At 43.0% G+C, this 20,674-nt stretch overlaps 1 protein-coding gene across 3 annotated transcripts in view; it reads right to left on the bottom strand.

Annotated features, from left to right (window-relative positions):
• Positions 1-313: 313 nt before the first annotated feature.
• Positions 314-20,674, bottom strand: part of LOC308353221 (uncharacterized protein C9orf85 homolog) — a 131,098-nt gene continuing 110,737 nt past the window's right edge. Inside the window, exons 5-6 of one of the 3 annotated variants that reach the window (XR_013967764.1) lie at positions 7,556-7,655; positions 6,965-7,477 (exon numbers count right to left, since the gene is read on the bottom strand). The gene's annotated coding sequence lies outside the window, so the exon portion shown is untranslated. Of the gene's footprint in view, positions 438-6,963; positions 7,656-20,674 lie in introns of those variants that run through there. The other 2 variants (XR_013967762.1, XR_013967763.1) reach the window with 2 other exon arrangements.

The following is a 20,674-nucleotide window of genomic DNA, read 5'->3' as shown; positions in this document are numbered from 1 at the left end:
GGGGCTCGATCTCAAGACCCTGGGATCATGACCTGAGCCTAAGGCAGAGGCTTTAACCCACAGAGCCACCCAGGCGCCCTGAACTCAGTGAATTTTTACCAACTAAATTGTTTAGACCACCTGGCTTCATACCTAATTAGTATCTGTTCTGGGGGTTTCTAGTTCATGAATATAGCATATTCTTTGACATATCCCCCATTTTCAAAATAAAATAATTATAATTTATATGAGTTTTTAGAACTTTAAAATATTGCTTACCTTTTTAAGTTGAAAATAACCATTATCACTTTCTCTCTCTCTCTCTTTCTCTCTTGCTGTTCTCACTTCTATTTTCCCTTACTTCTTTTTTCTCCCATCTCTGGAGATGTTGGAGGTATACTTTGTAGATTCTGCAACCTTTCAATGCCCTTCCATGGATGTCTTTTGGATTTTGGAACCTGCAGAACAAAACCTGGTCAGTATTGTATGAAAAAGATTCACCTAAGAGGTAAGTCTTGACACTTACAAAAAAAAGTTATTGGAAATGAGTATAGAAAAAATCCTTTTATAAATGCTTTTATAAAAGCAAACATTCACCAAACATTTACTGCATGCCAAATGCTGTACTAAGGGCTTTACTGGGTTACATTATACAAACAAAACAATGATGTGGGCTGGATCTTGTCACTATCCCCACTTTATTTTAATTTTTTAAAAGATTTTATTTATTTATTTGCGAGAGAGAGAGAAAGTAAGAGAACAAGCAGGAGTGGGGAGGAGCAGGAGGAGAGGGACAAGCAGACTCCTCCCTACTGAGCGCAGAACCCACCATGGGGCTCCAACTCATGACAGTGAGATCACGATCTGAGCCAAAGCCAGAGTCAGATGCTCACCTGACTGAGCCATCCAGGCGCCCCAAGGATCTTATCACTATCTTCATTTTAAAGATGAGAAACCTGAGGCTTAGGAAGATTCAGAAATGTGCATGATGTTTCGCAGGCGGTAAGCATCGAAGCCAGTATGCAAACGCACATACTCCGATTCCAGAGCCTAGGCTCCTAGAGAATGTCCGAATTGCTCCATGGATACCACGCCCAGAAGCCAGCCTCGTCTGCACAGGTTAAAAAGTAAATGCAAAAATCTGAAGGATGAAAATGTTCGAAGAAAATCCTGAAGAAAGTATCTGAAGTTTGAAAGAGAAGAGGCCTCTTGAAAATCCAAAAGACAGATTGTAAAGGAAATGACCAACAAATTTGAAGACTTCAATATCTTATAAAATGTATAAAATGAATGACAACCCCCAAATCTGAAAGATAAAAAGCAGCTCAATCCATCAGTAAATATCAAAGAAATGCAAAATTACAGAAATACATATTTTTTGACCCATCAGATGATAAAAATTAGAAAAGCTTTATAATATCATGGGCTAGTGACAATATGGAGACATGAGAACTCTCGTACATTTCCAGTGAAAATTTAGATTAGTTTAGTATTTCTTTGAAAGATTTATTTATTTATTTGAGAAAGAGCGCGGACACACCAGCAAGGAAAGGGACCGAAGGAGAAGGACAGAGAGAGTCCTCCAGCAGACTCCCTGCTGGGCACAGCCTGGCGCGGGGTTCCATCTTAGGACCCTGAGATCACCATCCGAGTTGAAACCAAGAGTCAGATGTTCAACCCCCTGAGCCACCCTGATGCCCCTAGCACAGCATTTTTTTTAGACAATTTGGGAATTTAAATGACTGCAGCCTTCTACAAAGCAATTCTATTTCTCAGTATCTATTGCACAGAAATATTTCACACGTGACACAAAAAGCCATATTCTCAGGGTTATCCCTGGAGTATTGTATTTAATAATAAAGTAATGGAGGGGCGCCTGGGTGGCTCAGTGGGTTAAAGCCTCTGCCTTCGGCTCGGGTCATGATCCCAGAGTCCTGGGATCAAGCCCCGCATCGGGCTCTCTGCTCAGCGGGGAGCCTGCTTCCCTTCCTCTCTCTCTCTCTGCCTACTTGTGATCTCTGTCAAATAAATAAATAAAATCTTAAAAAAAAAAAAAGTAATGGAAATGACCTAAATGATTGTCTATAGGAGAGTGTTATTTATATGATGTGTATTCAGGCCATGGAATGCTATGCAACGTTTAGAATGAACTAGATCCCTTTGTTAACATGGGAAAAATCTCGAAAACGTTGATGAGCAGAAGAAAAAGTCAGTTGCTAAACAGTAGGTATGGCATCCCAGTTATGAATAAAAACCTCCATGAAGCAAAACTCTAAATTCCTGAATGGAGTTGGAAGGAGAGAACAAAAGTTATAGGAGATCAAAGTTAGTAAGGAGAGAAGAGAACTTGGGGATCCCGTGGGATGGGTTTTGATATTAAGAAGGTTATTTGATCTTGTTCAGCTTGTCTAGCCTGTGGCCTCTCCCTAAGCTCCCCCCTTTCCCTCAGACTCCCACCTCTGCCAGTCAGAGCCCCTTCCTTGTGGAATGGGAAAGGGGCCAAGGCCCCCTGGAGCCCTGAGATGCTGGCTCACAGTGATTGCTCTGCTCTCCCTAAATAAGGACAGACTGTTACCAAGGCAGTGTAACTTCAAGACAAGTACTAAAGGCAGTCTGCGCAAAAGAAAGAGTCTGGGAGCTGACATGTCAGATTACTGACCATAGTTCTTGGTGCATCAGGACCTGGTTTGACTAGTGTTGTGGGCGGAGCCGTTTCCTAACGTGGAAATTTTGTTGTGAAACAAACAGAAACGGAACTTAACACTTTTGATGGCTTTCTGCATAGGGTTGCTCAACTTGGACACTACTGACCCTTTGGCAGGATAATTCTTTGTTACGTATAGTAGGGTGTTTAGCACATCTCTGGCCTCTACCCACCACCCGCCAGTAATATCTTCCAAGTTGTAACAACAGAAATGTTTCTGGGCGTTATCTAATGTCCTGGGGTGGGAGGCAAAACTGCGGGTTTTGCTCCAGCAGCGGGACTACTCCTCTCCCAAGTTTCCAACCATCTTGTGTTCTGCTGCCTCTGGGGAACTGCCCCTCCGTGTTCTCCCTCCAGACCTGTGAAGCTGGGGGTACGAGGATTACAGGACAATACCGTCACTTACTTTACACTTGTGTGTCTTTTTCACATTGTCTGCAGCAGCATGCATTCCCTCTGTAATCAAGTGAAAACTAAGTGAGGCCAAGGACACGCGTCCATTTCTGAGAAGCACTTACACATCTAAATGACCCCTTCTGTGGATTCAGCCCTTTGAGTAACTCATGACCTGGGTTAAGCTGGGGAATGAGGACGGGAACTTCCCAGCAGCTAACGCTTCAGAAAGTCCCACACAGTCAGTGGCAGCTGCATGGCTTTTATCATCTGAGTTTGAAAGCTATTTTGTTTTGAAATTTCAAAGCTTTTGTATTGCAGTGTACCCATCCAGAATACACTCAGGTGGGCATTCTTAAAGGCAAAATGTGTCTTGATAAACCTAGAATTTTTGCTTTGCCTTTTTTTTTTAACCTGTTAGTTACTTGAAGCATCTGAAGCCAGGCAGACTGGACCTCACACCCCACCTCTTTTTTTTTTTTTTTTTTTTTCCACTAAGCTCTACAGCCAGCATGGGGCTTGAACTCATGGCCCCGAGAGAGAGTCACATGCTCTACTGACTGAGCCAACTCCTACCTCTTGTGTTTCCTTTAGGAGGAATTCAGTGGTATTCCATTTTGGGCTGCACAGAGACCCAAGGTGACTGCTTCCAGAAGAGGACAATGTCTTCTGGAATGAGTGCTACCTACTGTTGCCACCGTCCCCTGTGCAATTTCTGAGCCAGTGGTGCATTTCCAAGTTGCCTGATGAATCAGCCCATGCCCACATCTCACCTGATCACAAGACAACGAGCTACCATCTGCAACACCTCAGACCTTTGCAGGTCATGCAAGTTGTGGTCTGAAAAAAACTCTGATTTTCGAGGTGCCTCACTCCTTCTCCCCCACTCCAAACTCCTTCCAGAAACATCCTTTCCAACACCATGTCTCTCCTCTTTCTGCTTAATTCCCCTTCTGGTGATTTCAAAGCTACCAAGAAGGAAAAGTGTAATTCCTTGAGTCAAATTATGCACACTGTCTCTAGTTAACTAGTTTTCTTAAAGATTTCCACATTCCGAAATACAGTTACAAATGAATTGTATCCCAAGATGCCAGGAGACCTGAAAGTGTTCATTTGGTTTCCAAAGCCAACTGCCTGGCTCTTTGGGGGGTAACTTACGGCACAGGACAAAGTGTTTTTACCATAAAGAAAATAAGCCACAACTAAGCAAACCAGGCCTCAGAACTATGAACCCAAATGGCAAAGAGCTCAGACAAGGGCAAGTGTTGGCACTTCTGTCTCCTATCTGCGTTAGGATTTGTCCAAATTCCGGATTTCCATACCTTAACCACACCTAAGTGCTTTGGCTCATCTAACTTTGGGAGAGGAAGTAATTCACTTTAAGCAGCGGAACAAATTCGCCTCCACAAGGAATTTTAGGGGGTTCCGAGTACACTTGGACTGATGTTCAATTATTCTCATTCAGGGCCCTACTTACGCAATACCCAGATTACTGTGTTTTAAATTTTTAAGTTGTTTTTCTCTGTGTTGTCAGGAGTTTGAGAAATCCATATGGTAAATAAAAAATCTCAACAAAATCTTTTTTTGTCTTCTTCTCGGAACCTAAAACAACATCTCACATACAGTGGGCCCTCAATAATTGTTTTTCTATAAAGTTTGAAGAAAAACTAGCGTTCTTAAAAAAAAAAAAAAAAAGTCCAAGGAAACAAAACATTTCCCTCCACACTCATTTCAGCTATATTTCTTAGACCATATTTATGAACTTACTAAGGAGAAAGTTTCTTCATCCTAAAATTTAAATCCATTTGCCATTATTCACTGTCACTCTATGCATTAGCCACGTTGTTAAACAGATCAATGAACTTCATGAAGATACTTCTAATTCTGTTGTGTTTTTTTTTTTTTTTAAGATTTTATTTGTGTGTGTGTGTGAGAGAGAGAGAGAGCGCGCTTGAGAGGGGAGAAGGTCAGAGGGAGAAGCAGACTCCCCATGGAGCTGGGAGCCTGATGTGGGATTTGATCCTGGGACTTCAGGATCATGACCTTTGCTGAAGGCAGTCGCTCAACCAACTGAGCCACCCAGGCACCCTCTGTTGTTTTTTTAAACATACATTATTTACCCAATATCACAGGGAAACATGACAAGATCAGACAGTGACTAACTCCATAGGCTTCCCAAACTTAATTTGAAGTCTCAGTGATGTAATGACTAGAGAACAAGGAAGCTTGTGCTCCTGCTGACCTTTGCAAGTCACCTTGGTGTCTCTGCACCTCATTCGCCTCACATATAAAATGAAGAAGATCGGTCCTAGTATTTTATGGCTTGACATTGATACTTCTTTGGTGTTGTTAGATTAAAAATAAGAATTAGGGGCGCCTGGGTGGCTCAGTGGGTTAAAGCCTCTGCCTTCGGCTTAGGTCATGATCCCAGGGTCCTGGGATCGAGCCCTGTATCAGGCTCTCTGCTCAGCAGGGAACCTGCTTCCTCCTCTCTCTCTGCCTGCCTCTCTGCCTACTTGTGATCTCTGTCAAATAAATAAATAAAATCTTTTTTAAAAAATTAAATAAATAAAAATAAAAATAAGAATTAATGCTGAATGTCTAGAAGACAGACCCTGGTTATATGATCAATGCTCTCCCTAGCTCTGTGTAATCCAGGAAAATTCGAGGAGAAATCCAAGTCATGACAAACAGTGACCATCACTGAAGCAGTTTACTACCTGTATGCCAACTTGACCTAAAAGTCACAGAATAAAAACAATTTTCCCATCCATGATGTGGTTTGCTGAACAATGCCTCCCCCTGAACATGTCCACATCCTAATCCCTGGAAGCTGTGAATATGTCACTTAACATGGCAAAAGGGATTTTGTAAATGTGCTTCAAGATTCTGAAGTTAGGAAATTTTCCTGTATTTGGCTGGGTAGGCCCAATGTAATCACAAGGGTCTTTACAAGAGAGGGAAGCAGGAAGGCCAAAGAGGAATTTGAAGATGATACATGCTGGCTTTGGAGATAGAAAAAAGGGGTCGCAAGCCAAGGAAAGTGGACAACCTCTAGAAACTGAAAAAAAGGCAAGAAAACAGATTCTTCCCTAGAGTTTCCAGAAGGAACAAAGGCCTGCAGACACATTTTAGACCTCTAACACCCATAATTTTAAGATAAATTGGCTTTAAGAAAAATTAGATGCAACTGACATATAACATACTAGTTTCAGATGTTGAACATAATTATTTGATATTTGTATGCATTATAAAATGGTCACCACCATAAGTTCAGTTAACATCCATCACTACACACAGTTACAAAACATTTGCTTTCTTTTTTTTTTCTTAAGATTTTATTTATTTATTTGAGAGAGACAGAGAGCAAGCACTAGCAGGGGGCGGAGGGGGAGAGGGAGAAGGAGAAGGGAGCTGGACTGGGGGCAGGGGGCAGGGGTCGTGCTCCACGCGGGGCTCCATCCCAGGATCTCAAGGTTATGACCTGAGCCGAAGGCAGATGCTTAACTGACTGAGCCACTAGGTGCCCCACATTTGCTTTCTTTTAACATGATCTGTCATAGCAGTCATGGAAAACAAATACACTTGACCATGCAAGGTATGGCATTTCCCCTCCCTTCAAGGTCAGCACACCCAACACTTGGTTTACGGGAATCCGATTTCAAGAGAGACATTTCAGTGTCCTATTATCTTCCTTTCATTCTAACAGTTTCTCAGTCATGATTTCTCTTAAAACACACAGATGGCCTATAGACATGCAATCACATCTTTTCAGTCTGCACCTCCCACTCAAGCGCCTATCCATTCAAGATTTCTTCAGCTAACAAGTTTATTCTTTGCCTATCCCTCTGATCAGTTTTTTTTTTTTTTTTTTTTTTTTTTTTTTTCCTCTGATCAGTTTATAAGACATCACACCGAAGGGCCAGTGGAACTGAGGTCTTCCCCTGATCCTCCAAATACCAGGTTTGTTTCCTTGTTAATAATGTTTTTTCTTCTACAACTGAAACAGAAGCTTCAGTGGTTAGTGCCCCTTCATTCATTTAAAAGAAAAGTCTCTGCAGTCAATAAACTGGGGCCATATGGACAACACGTCAGGGAAGAGACAAATGACTCCATTAGCCAAGGAGGGATGGGACAGTTTTCGTGCCGATACTCAGTTACAAGGTTTCTGGAAGCTCCAGAGGGAACATTTTGTAAGTGAGATGGCCCTTGCTATCTCCCCAGTGTACTGATGAGAAATCTGAGCCTCCATAGCTCACAGGGGCACAAGGGGAACTTACGTGTGACGTACCATAGACCTTTGCTTCATCACAAGGCCCGTCTCTGGGAGAACCTCGGGGGTAGGCAAGAAGTCGGGTCGGCATGATGGTGTGACCAACTCCGTGGGACAGCTACACATCTCTAAGACAGGAGACTCAGGGTCTATGAAAGGAGCCCAAGAGCAAAGAAACAGGAGGAATGGGAAGGTTGGTGACTGACCTCTGAGATTCAGAAGTGCCTCGGAGTCTGACTGAAGACTTTGGCCAGCAAGAAAAATTTAGACAATGATGGAGAAGTCTGGAGTCCTGAATGTTGCAAGCTATAAAAACAAGTAGAAAGTGTTTTCTTGTTTTAATTTTTGCAGGAAGGACTCTGTGTGCTAATACTTTTCTGGCTAAAACAGCAGGCTGATGTGCACCACTGGAGACCTGGGAGACACCGCATCCTTGGGGAGACTGAGGGCTAGTGCAGCTCTGACTGACCGTCCAGAAGAGTACATGTTCTCTCTCCCGGCACTGACCCAGGTTTCCGCAAGTCTTACAGGTGAGGGCACTAGAGGAGGCTGTACCTGCTGGTGAACACGTTTCTTCCATCTTGCGCATCTCACGGATCTTTGCAGATCACCGCTAAGAAGTAATGCCATAACGTCTTTTGGCTGAACCTCAAACCTTAACACTTCCCATTAACAAGACCGATACAGAAAGGTAGGTCCACGATCTGTCCTTCCCACAACTTTGTGGTGTGCATATATTTTCTACCTTCTTGTGCCCACACACAGTGAATAAAGTTAATAGATCCTGGCATCAGAAATTATTGTGTAGAATGGTACTTCCAGGCGGAGCTGTAACTAGCCATCTTAGTGCCAGGGGAGGCATAAAATATGCCCTCAAATTAACTTTGTGATTCATGTCTTGGCTCACGTGTCAGTGTTACTGATAATACCTACCATCTGGTAGCTTCCATTTTAACTATTACTCTTGCTAACTAGGTGTTAAGTATAGTGATAGTGCATGCACATGCTGTTGAATCAGTTGCACAATCATTTTAAAATTTGGCACACTGTAAAGTTCAGAGCCCAGGGGCAGAGCGGCCAGGTGGAGTTACGGCTCTGATTACGGAGAGGGAAGGGAGAGGAAGAAGGAGCAGTCAATGACGGTAGAAATTTGAAGCACAGAGGACTCATTAACTTGATACATATTTACTGAGCAATTCGTACATGTCAGGTACAATGGAGGTGATGGAGATACAATAGTGAATAATTTAGATGTTCATGCAGTTACTTCCAATATGAGGGAAGAAATCACAAAACCGGCATTTGTAATATAATACAGTAGGTCTGGAATGTTAATAACTGCAGGAGGTACCTACCCCAATGATGGTCACAAAAGACTCTCAAGGGAAGTATGACTAAGCCAAAATCTGAAAGAGGGGAATCAACCAGAAAAGCTGGGAGGTTGGAGGTTTCTGTTGCTTGAGATCCAGAGTCCAGACTAACACAGAACCTCCCCTGAAAAACCTAAGGGCAGTGGACAAAGAGCTTTTCATTTTAGAAAAGTCGCAGTGGCTTCAGTTTAGAAAATAACTAGAACTCGAGGCTAGAAGAGCATTTAGGCTTTCACCACAAGCTGGGTGAGAGATGATGGGGGACCTGTAATAAGAAAGTGGCAGTGGGTATAAAAGTAAGAAATATTTCTTGCACTTACTAAGTGCAGGAACGCTGCCAGGTTCCAGGGATACAACAGTGAACAAGTTCCTGCTCTTGGAGATCTTACCTTAGAGTGGATCTTACACTGTAGTGGAACAGGCAATAACTAACTCGGTATCTAATAACGTAATGTCAAGCAAACACCATGGGAATAAAGTTAGACGGGTTAAGGCGATGGGTGTGTGCTCTATTTTAGAAACGATGGGCAGAGCAAGGCATCTCCAAGCAGAGATCTGAAAGGGATAGAGGGTAAGTCATCTACAACATGGAAGGTGAGCATTTAGGCAGCTGGGACCTCAATGTTCTCCTCTGGATAGATTAAGCTTGAGACACTGATTAGACACCCTGATGGAGACTGCTAATGTGCAGTCAAATATGCAAGTCTGAAGCTCAAGAGAGAGGTCTGGCTGAGAGAGAGAGGAATTTGGGATCCATCAGCAAAAAAAAAAATATGCTATTAAGTATCTTTGACCTGAATGAGACCTCCTAAGGATGAGTATAGGACTGCATCCTGGTGCCCTGCAAAATATAGAGGTAGAAGAAAAGAGAAAGAATGTTCTAGTTTCCGCATTGGAGAAGACCACTTAATAGAGGCTGGAAGAGATGATCAAAGAGCCCTTCCACGGAATCTGGCACAGTGACTGAGGTCGTTTGTAGAAAAAGATAGTGGGAAATAAGGCCAAAAAAGAGTCCAGCTTGTTGAATTTTAGTTGAATTTATCTATGAAAATGGCACTAGGCATCGGAGCATATGGGTTTGAAGCTCAAAAGGGAAATATGGGCTGGAGATAGATTTGTGCATCCGGCATCTAGGTCAAAAAATAAGGTCAGTGTGAGCGTGAGAAAAGAGAAGAGATCAGGGCAGAACTTTTAGAAAGACATTCATCGAATGTGGTTCAGCAGGAAATGAGAAGGAGATCTGTAAAGGCTCAAGGGTAAGTTCGGGTTATTGCAGAAAAGGAACATGTATTAGGACTTAGCAAATGAACGTGGCTAAGCTTCAGCCCTGAGGCTAAGTTGAATAAGGTCTATGTTCTGAGAAGAACAGAGGCTCTGAAGCTAAAGCAAAACAAAACAAAACACACCAAGGCTGTAAGTTTAGTTGGACTATTTACTAGCTGCATAACTCTGAACCCGTTACCCAACTTGCGGAGTTTCAACTTCCTTATTTACAAAGCAGGGTCAACGGCATCTGCTTCACTGGATCTTGCAGAGTCTGGTATCTAACAGATGCTCGCTACTTTCTCCTCTTTTTTCTTTCTCTCTGCCCCGAAAGTTTGCATCAAGAAAGCAGAGCAGGCTAAGTAGCAATACTAAGAACGGGAATGTCTGAAGCAGGGTGCGGCTGTTGTGGTCAGAAGAGGCCACACCCAGCAGGTGACCTTGCGTGGACCTTCGGCGAGGGGGAGGCTCAGACCCAGAATCCTCAAACTTTCAGAGCCGGCGGATCACCCAGGGCACCTTGTTACAAGGCAAGTTCTCAAGACCTGCCCCCGGGTAGTCTAGGTTAGGCATGGGACCGGGTGATACCACCTTTTTCCCCCTCCTTTTCCTTCTTTTTTTTTTAAATTTAAATTTTAGGTCGTTAACATACAGTGCAATATTGGTTTTCAGGAGTAGAGTTCAGTGATTCATCATTTATAAACAACACCCAAGGCTCATCGCAACAAGTGCCCTCTTTAATGCCCACCGCCCATCTAGCCCATCCCCGCCCACCTCCCTCCATTAACCCTCAGTTTGTTCTCTATTGTTAAGAGCCTCTTACGATGGGGCGCTTGGGTGGCTCAGTTGGTTAAACGTCTGACTCTAGGTTTCAGCTCAGGTCTGGATCTCAGGGCTGTAAGACTGAACCCCACATCAGGCTCCACATCAGCACAGAAGCTGTTTAAGACTCTCCCGCACCCTCTGCCCCTCCCTGCTTCTCTAAAATAAATAAATAAAATCTTTAAATAAATTTATATCTTTTTAAAAAGTCTCTTATGGTTTGTTTCCTTCTCTTCCTTTTTTCCCCCTTCCTATATGTTCATCTGTTTCCTTTAAACTCTACATATGAGTGCGATCATATGATATTTGTCTTTCTCTGACTGACTTATTTTACTTAGCATAATACACTCTCGCTCCATCTACATCGTTGCAAATGGCAGGATTTCATCCTTTTGATGGCTGAGTAATATTCTATTTTTGTATATGTCATATACAAATAATATAAATATTTATATATAATATATAAAATGGATACATATCACATTAATCAGTCGGTGGTATTTGGGCTCTCTCCATAGTTTGCCTATTGCTGATAATGCTGCTATAAACATCAGGGTACATGTACCCCTTCAAATCTGCATTTTTGTATCCTCTGGGTAAATACCTAGTAGTTCAATTGTTGGATCGTAGGGTAGTTCTATAGTTCTATTTTAAATTTTCTGAGGAACCTCCATACTGTTTTCCAGAGTAACTGTACCAGCTTGCATTCCCACTAACAGTGCAAGAGGGTCCCCTTTCTCCGCATCCTCGCCAACACCTGTTGTTTCTTGAGTTGTTAATTTTAGCCATTCTGACGGGTGTGAGGTGGTATCTCACTGTGGTTTCGATTTGTATTTCCCTTGTGATGAGTGATGTTGAGCATCTTTTCATGTGTCTGTTGGCCACCTGAATGTCTTCTTCGGAAAAGTGTCTATTCATGTCTTCTGCCCATTTCTTAACGGGATTACTTGGGGAAGGGTGTTGAGTTTGATAAGTTCTTTACAGATCTTTGGATACTAACCCTTTATCAGACATTGTTTGCAAATACCTTCTCCCATTCTGTAGGTTGTCTTTTAGTTTGTCCATTGGTTCCTTGGCTGCACAGAAGCATTTTATCTTGACCAAGTCCCAATAATTCATTTCTGCTTTTGTGTCCCCTGCCTCTGACAACCTGTCTAGCAAGAAGCTGCTGCAGCCGAGGTCGCAGAGGTCGCGGCCTGTGTCCTCCTCCAGTATTTCAATGGATTCCTGTCTTAGGTCTTTCATCCGTTTTGAAATTGTTTTTGTGTATGGTATAAGAAAGTAGTCCAGTTTCATTCTTCTGCATGTTGCTGTCCAGTTTTTCCAACGCCATTTGTCGGACAGACCGCGTTTTTTCCGTTGGAGGCTCTCAGGTGATACTACCTTAGATAAATGGAAGAGGGTGCAGAGCGCTCTGGGCTGGGGCACAGGGATATATGTGGATTCATGGTCTGTTAAATATAAGTAGAAAGCTCATGTGGACAATCACAGTGTGTAAAGGAGAACACTGAGTGCCCAATCAGTAGACCTTGGATTATGGGCAAGAATGAGAAAGCAGTGAGTTCATAGAGTTTTGGTTTTTAAAGATCTCCATTTAATTCCATGACTAGGAAGGATCACAGGGGGAAAAAAGGCAATGGGAAAAAGAGAGAAGCAGACAGATCCATGAGAGGGGGAATGGAAGACAATTACAGAGAAAGGCTACCAAAGAGGCACATACATGGTCTTGGGCAAAGATTTCATGTCACATCTCTCCCTTCCACCATCTAGAAGAGACAGGACTGTTTGTAACCTCTGAGTTTCTTACAAGCACCCACTTCCAATGGTTCCCAATTGGGTGTGGGGGTGGAGGAAAGCAATCTATGAACTTGGATGGGAAAAAAACTGTACCTTTATTCCTTTTATTTTCACTCATCTGTAACTAAAATTTAGTATCTCCTTCTATAATTAATAAGACCAGCATGTCCAGGATAGTAATAGAAATACCTGTGACTTTGTTATTAAAAAAATAACAAATATTGTTATATCATATTTTTATTACACAGATAAAAATTTTTGTTGTGCAGATTATCTCCAGATATCATTGATGCTCATCAACACTTTAAAATTACAGTAGTCATTATATCCAGCACTAGAGCTTATCTTTATTTTTTTTTGAGAGCTTATCTAATACACTGATAAAGAAGCACATGTATTATTATTCGGGTTTTTAATATTCCTTTGTAATCCTATATATTCTATGTTAAGCATTTGGAAAGAGTATTCTGGAAAAGGGTCTATTTGTACTACCTGTTGCTATGCAACAAATCACTGAAAAACTTCATCGCTTAAAACAGTGGTCATTTGGGGGCACCTGAGTGGCACAGTCAGTTAAGTGTCCAACTTCTGGTTTGGCTCAGGTCATGATCTCAGGGTCCGGAGATCGAGCCCCCTGTGAGGCTCTGTGCTCAGTGCACAGACTGCTTGGAGTTTCTCTCTCTCCCTCTGCCCCTCTTCCACTTGTATGCCCACGCTCCCTCTCCCTCTCTTTTTTTCTCTCTCTCTCAAACAAATAATAAATCTTTTTTAAAAAAACAACAATGGTCATTTTACTGTTACACTCATGGTTCTGTGGCTGATAGCTCCACTAAGCAATTCTTGCTTGGGGTTTCTCAAGGAAACACAGACAGTAGCTGGGCCTGGTACAATCCATTTATAAGTTTAGCACCTAGGCTAAACTTATAAATGTAGGACAGGGTAGGACAGGGTAGGACAGGTGGGGCTCATTCAGAATCTCTATCTTTTTTTAAAATTTACTTCTTTAAATTTTATTTTATTTATTTTCATAATGATAAGTGTACCCTTTAATCCCTCCAGAATCTCCATCTTTAAGTGATATTGCCACGTGGTCTAACATGGCAGCTTCAGGGTAGCCTGACTTTCTACGTGAAGCTCAGAGTCCCAAGACAGAAAGCTAGACAGAGGTGTATTGCTTGTTATTACTTATGTTCAAGGTCACGTGGCACTTCACTTTACTCAGTTAACTGAGGCAGTCGCGGAGACCTATCCAGGTTCTTGGGGAAAGTACATAGACTCCATCATTTGGTGGAAAAGAACTAAACTTCTGGAAAAAAATAAGACCCAAGATACAGTTAAGACCACTTTCGTAAGACATAGTCTACCACAAGATACACAAATTTCACCAGCCTGTCAAATGGGTCTGCGGCATTTAAAAAAAATGTTGGGGCTCCAGGGTGGCTTGGTCGATTGAGCATCAGACTCTTGGTTTCTGCTCAGGTCATGATCTCAGGGTTGTGAGATCCAGCCCTGGGGCAGGCTCTGTGCTCAGTGCAGAGTCTGCTTGAGAGTCTTCCCCCTTCTTCTCCCTCCCCCTCTGTGCCACCCCTGCCTTGCCAAGCTCTCTCTCTCTCTCTCTCTCAAATTAAAAAAAAAAAAAAAAATGTTAAGAATCCTTCTTAAGTTAAGCGACTGACCCTTGATCTCAGCTCAGGTCACAAGCTCAACCCCACATTGGGCTCCACACCAGACATGGAGCCTACTTACATAAAAATAAATATATAAATTTTAAAAAAGAACCCCTTCTAAAACCTCATCACAACTGAAGTTCACTCACGTTACGTAACTCCCCCAAAGACACTAATTGCTTCTTCTGGATCTTTTCTGCTGATCACATCTAGTGATTCTCTGGCCCATTTCTTCCTTTTCCGTGTTGATCTTGTTTCTCTGAAACTATCCCTTCCAGTGAACCCCACCTCCAAAGTACAACACAAGCACACACTCCTAGATTTCATTTTTCTGGCATAAATCATTCATCAGAACCCAAATGAGCCTGTTTGAAAGTCACCAAAGAATCTTATTCTCTATATTTCTGAATTACATGTGTGGAAGCAAATGCACCTCGCTGATGAGAATGCTGTTAAGGATCCCCTCAGCCTTTGGCTCTCAAACCTGGGGAGAGCCTCACCTGTAGCCCAGCTCCCAGCACCTTTAGCTTCCTTGCTGTGCTGCCCTGAGCGCCTCTGCCATCTGGTGGCCAACGGTGGTATAACTGCACCTTGTGGTCCAGCCTAAAGGCTTCCTGCGAACGCTCTTTCCCAGATCCATCAAGCCAGGATGCCCTACATGTTCTCTCTTTATTTTCCAATGTTCTGCACCAAGTTATGCAGAGACAACAGCCTTGGGTTATCAAAACATATGTGATCTTTGTTGCTAGTAAATGAGCCAAAACCTACAACAGTGCCTGTAGGAGTTACACGAACTCCAACAGAGGGGACCTAGTGTAAAAAATTTATGAAGAAAAAGAAGGGAGGAAAGGTAATTCTTGGGGTAGAATGAATTCAATTGGTCCAGGTTATGCAGCTCTGAAGTTCAAAAGACAAGAGAGTCCTGTATGCACTGCTGAGCCCCACAGGTGGATTCTACCCTAGATGCACACCTGACCAGCTGTGAGCAAGTTACTTCTCCAGTCCTTGGTGTTCTCATCAACAATGTGGTGATCGTAACATTTACCCTGCACAGTTTTTCTGGAAAGTAAATAAAATGCCTCATGAAAAACACCTAGCTTAGTGACTAGCAGGCAGAAAGTGACCAGTCACTGCTTTAATTATTATTACTATAGAGATGGTTCAAAATGTCAGAATCTCTTCTGTTAAGAGGAGGCAAACTCCTAGTGCACCCACGTGCTTATGATAAGAAAGTGATGCTAGAAATTTGTTGGGGGGGAGGCGCCTGAGTGGCTCAGTCACTGGGCATCTGCCTTTGGCTCAGGTCATGATCCCAGGTCATGTGGAATCGAGTCCCACATCGGGCTCCCTGCTCAGTGGAAACCTGTTTCTCCCACTCCCACTCCTACTTTGTGTTTCCTCTCTCTCTCTGTCTCTCTTTGTCAAATAAATAAATAAATAAATCTTTAAAAATATAGAAACAAAAAATAAAAAATAAATTTAGAGGGGTTATATGTGCAGGAAAACCTGAGGGAGAAGTTGGGACTGGAACTTTTTATTTATGGAGAAGCCATTTATAATCTTTTTTTAATAAAGGCTCTCCCACGAGAAATGATAATGGGTCACTGTCCCACCTCATGTCCACTAAAAGGAGGAACCAGAGGGAATGAGGCCAAATGGTTTGTTAGTAATTATGCTTAAACCAGAAATACCTGAAAGAATACTATAGATCCTTTTTATGTTTCTACTCTCAAAAGAAATTGTATTTCACCTTAAACAGAATGAAATCCCAGATATAGATGGGCATGATATGGTCTGAAATGTCACCTACAAGGTGGAAGAGGCCTCCTGTGCCCAACCTGCCACCAAGCAGCTGGCGAGGTGTCACAGCCCACTGAGGGTGCAGAGTCATTCCCCGAAGCTGACATGCTGGAAATTCAGCACTGGCACTAGCTGGCAGCCAGTAGGTCAGCCTTGGTGAGAGCAGCTCATTCTTTGGGAAAATGCAGAGCCTCCCTTCCTACCAGTATAGCTACTCCATGTTCAGGCAGTGGATGGCCAGGGAGAGACATTGGCTGATATTCCCTACGTAAGTCAAACTGTCTATCTGGTTATTGAGCATCTCCCTAGAGCAGATGCCCTTGTGTTCAATCCTATAGGTCCACCTTCATGTCTCCCAACTTCCAACTAACCAAGCCATTTGCCCTGCCCAGAAACCTCTATGTATCCATATCTCTGGACGCTTCTCCCACACAAAGCAAAGAACCAAGTGTACCAGTTGTTTCTCTGTCCACTGGAAGGATTCCCCTCACTCTGTCCTTGAAGGTCAATACTGAATGAATGTAATGTGGCAGCTGTCCATTTTCTTCTTCCCCCAATATACTGGTCTAACCCACCCATGAACCGGACTGGATCATCTGGAAGCTGCCATGAGAACATCCCCATGAACCGAGGAAAAGGCACTAGTGCCACAAAGGTGACACCCTCTAGACCTGCTTGGGCCTGATCTTTATGGACCATTTTCCCTTTGCACAATGGATTGTGGCAGTTCCTTATGACTCAGTGGTCGTGACGATGTCCAGCCCATGGTGAGCAACCTGACTGTCATCACTTGGTATCACACAGTCAGGTGCTCGGTCTCTACAGTGTCATGGTAGCCGTTACGGAACCTTTTCTCCTATGGGCAGTGGTTGTTCGCTACAGGAGGCGTAAGTGCTTCTAGAACCCTATCAGTCTGTGCTGCGATTTTCCTAATGGAGCTTGTCAGAGACTAAACAGTACCCCTTTCACATAGACAGTTCCAGCACTACTGGGTCTGCTGGATCACTTAGCACAAGCTTTAGGGCAGACTGTGATATAACCCTAATCTATAGTAAAGTCCTTTCTAGCTCTGGTCTTTACTCAGAACTGGCTGTGTCCAAAATCCAAGTGGCCGAAAGGCACTGAGCCTCCCTCTTACTGGTTAAAGGTACAAGGTACTACAGTTTGGTTTTCTACTTAAAGATGTCCCAGCATACCCCAGACAATTGGATCCCTAATAACTTTCCAAATATAGCATCCCCTTTTTCCTTTTATCTTTCATCCTTGAGAGCAAAAAACTCTGACTAAAGCATCCACAGTGTTTGCTACTTTCTGTTCACTGGGTCAGATTAACATTGTATCAGTGATATAATGGACCAATGTGTTATGTTATGCTATAAAATATCAAGATGGTCAAGGTCCATGGAGATTATTTTGTCCGCAATCAGGAGGGTTAATATAACTTGAGTCCAAGTCCATAAATGTGCATCACTGTTGGTTCCACGTTGTGAACACCTTGGATAACCTTTACTGACGGAACTGGGGAAAGAAAAAATGCATTCCCCAACACCAACAGCCATATACAAAGTGGCAGATCTGTAACAAAAAAAGATGCCACATATATCAGAGCAGCTATAATCGGGGATACCTTGGTTTGTTTATGTAGCCCACCTTTATAGCAACAATCCATCTGGTTTTTACAAGGGTTATACAACTGAACTGAATAGGAATATAATGGGGAGCCCTTAACATTTTGAGTTTAGACTCTGTACTATATGAACAGGACTCATACAGAAACCTCCCCAGTGTGTCCTTCTTGGGAAAGAACTGAAGGAACGTGTCCTGTACATACTTGCTGGAGGGTCGCAGAAACCTACCTTCAGAGACCCACCCTTCCCTTCAAATGATGGGCTTTGGGTGTGAGAGCTACTGAAATGCGAAAACTGGGACAGAAATCATTGATGGTGGAAACTAACATGTTTTTTGCACATCAAGTCTTACTTTCTTTCTGGTTATACAAAGCAAGCATTCCCCAGTTGGTGACCCATTGGTTTCACCGCTGAGAACATCACAGTCTTAATCATCACTGCAGACCTCTGCCAATCGAGATGCTTTGCCTGACACTCATATTTCTGTTCCCTGTAACAGTTTGGTCTCTCTTGCATCTGATGCTTCGAAGCTGCCACTGGCATCTGTTATTTGGGAATCTCACGGCTCTCACTGACACTAGGAAGATTAACTTTGCGATGGCTCCTACTATTGTCAGTCCCAACCTATGAAGGCAACCACCACTGAGGTTTCAATGATTCTGATGCCCTACACTAGTGCATTCCTCATCACTTTAACAAAAGGAGTACCTTCTGAGCCCTCTTTGAGAATCTAGTCAGCAGGGAGCTTCTCTGAGCTCATGTAATAAATCTATTCTAGCAAGCCCACTCTCTGAGCATAATGACCCCTTCCTCCATACGCTTCCATATCATGATTAAGCTTCAAGGAGCCACGCAACAGCATACTGGAATCAGCTGCATATTTGTTTACCAGGACGTTTAATCCGGAATCATGGGAGAGTGTTCCAGAATCATTTCACTGTTGCTAACCAGTTTTATATTCTGGTCCTCCACCTCCTCACCCAACTCAATACTCTCAAAATCCATTCCTGCACATGCTCCCTTGGTTCTGCAAAGTACATACTAGCCATGCCCTGCAATTATTGGTCAATATGTATTTCTTCCCTAGCAGGTATTAAACCTCCCCTCTTGGCATATGCCGAGACTTGACCCCAGTTATTGGTCTGGAGGCAATGAGCTGGAGGGTGGGGATAAGCGTGTCGAATCTTGAGGACAAACATCATCTTGCAACACAGCCTACCTTGGGTAAGGGCTTTGCAAGACCTTCTTGCAAGGGAGGCTGCTCTCTCTCCCCTAGCAAGGACTGTCACTCTTGCCAGCGAGGCGGGTTCAGAGGAGTACAGGGAGGGGCCCAAGGTTCTCAGACACATCCTCGAAAATGGCTTTATCCTGGAGCCCTGACTGCAGCGTAGGAGACTGGTGCATTCTGGGGTTCCTGACAGCCCTGCCACCTTATTATTAATTTGAAGGCCTGATTGTTAGCAAGGCTGCCCTAAAGAGAGACAAACCTCTTCATATGCTGCCAAACAAGCCTGCTGGCTTTTACAGCTTCCCTTGAGGTAACAGTTGGCTGACCTGCATGTCGTCGTCTTCTCCTTCAAAGATTCCCCGGCAGACATCCAGCCAACTCCATCATCTTCAGAATTATCCTTGCCCCCCACCACTCAAGTGCCGGGCCTCTGACCAACTCAGTACTTCTCCCTTCACTTATACCCCATCCCAACCCATCCACCGAGAGTTTGTGACTGGGATGCCATCACGTGCAATGGATTAAGGCCACCCCACTCGCCACTAGCCATGTTCTCCGTATAGGTAAGATGTGTCAGGAAGCCCACTGTGATGGGGCTGTTTTCTCGGGCCGGCTCTGGTACCAAATGTCCTAGTTTAGATTTTCCCTAAAGCAGAACCAGAGAGAGGACTTAGACTTGAGTGCAGGTTATCTGTGAGATGATTCTGGGAAACAGGAGTGGGGGAAAGTGAATCAGGGACGGAAGAAAAGCCAATGTTAAGTGTGCATTGTCAAGGGCACTCCTATCTTGACTCCTGGTACCTCCTGAAAAGTAGAACTGCCCACCCAAAGGATGGAAGGCTGGAACATTTATTCCCTGGCTCCCATCCCGTATTGGTTGAGGACGGCTTCTGAAGCCATTAACTCCCCTCACTGCCAGTCTACGGTTGGCAGGGTTACCCTTGAATATCAATCAAAGTAATAATCTATAGCAATAATATAACCTCGTGAATTCTGACCCCTGTGGACACAAATCTTTTCTTTAGCCCGTAAGACCTTCATAATCATAGGTTGACAAACAATGTTCATACAGTTTTGGGGTTTTGTTATAATTGACTCGTGGCCACACTACCTGTCTACTACATAGATTCAGTGTAATACACCGTCTTAAAGCTCTGTTTCATTTCTTTTCATAAGATTGGAAAGCTCTAGAAAAATAAGCAGTAAAAACCTTTGAAGAATTTTAACAAGATTAAATATAGATGCCAATTTAACCAACATTTCAGTAGGTCTGTTATGCCTGAAACTTATTGTCTAAAATGTTAATTATCTTGGCATTGAACTTTAGATTTTAAAAGGTTTTTCCTGTACAAATTTCATGGTTATTAAAGGCTATAGTAGAACTTCAACAAGAACACAGAATGGTCATTATAAATGGTCCCTGCACCCTCAAACACATCAAAATACATACACATGCATAATTATATTTTGTAATATATTTGGAAGAATCTGTCAGGAAATAATCATAAGAAATACTTAAGACTAACGAGGAATATGAAAAAGTATTCACAGCAATAAGAGCAGAAGAATTTGAGTACATGCATGACCAAGGAATTCTTTCAGCCAAAAACTAAAGTCACCATATGCCTGTCTCTTGGGAGATATGAAAGGTAATGAGTATTGAACGAGTCAGATCATTGAGGAAACATGAAAAAGAGTAAGACTGACTAGGAGGTCTGTTGCTCTGAGTATGGAATGAGGTTCCCCTGAA

The sequence above is a fragment of the Martes martes genome, assembly GCF_963455335.1.
Source record: "Martes martes genome assembly, chromosome: 12".
Classification (NCBI taxonomy): Eukaryota; Metazoa; Chordata; class Mammalia; order Carnivora; family Mustelidae; genus Martes; species Martes martes.
The sequence above is the reverse complement of the archived record's forward strand: the minus strand, read 5'-3'. Positions and strand labels throughout refer to the sequence as shown.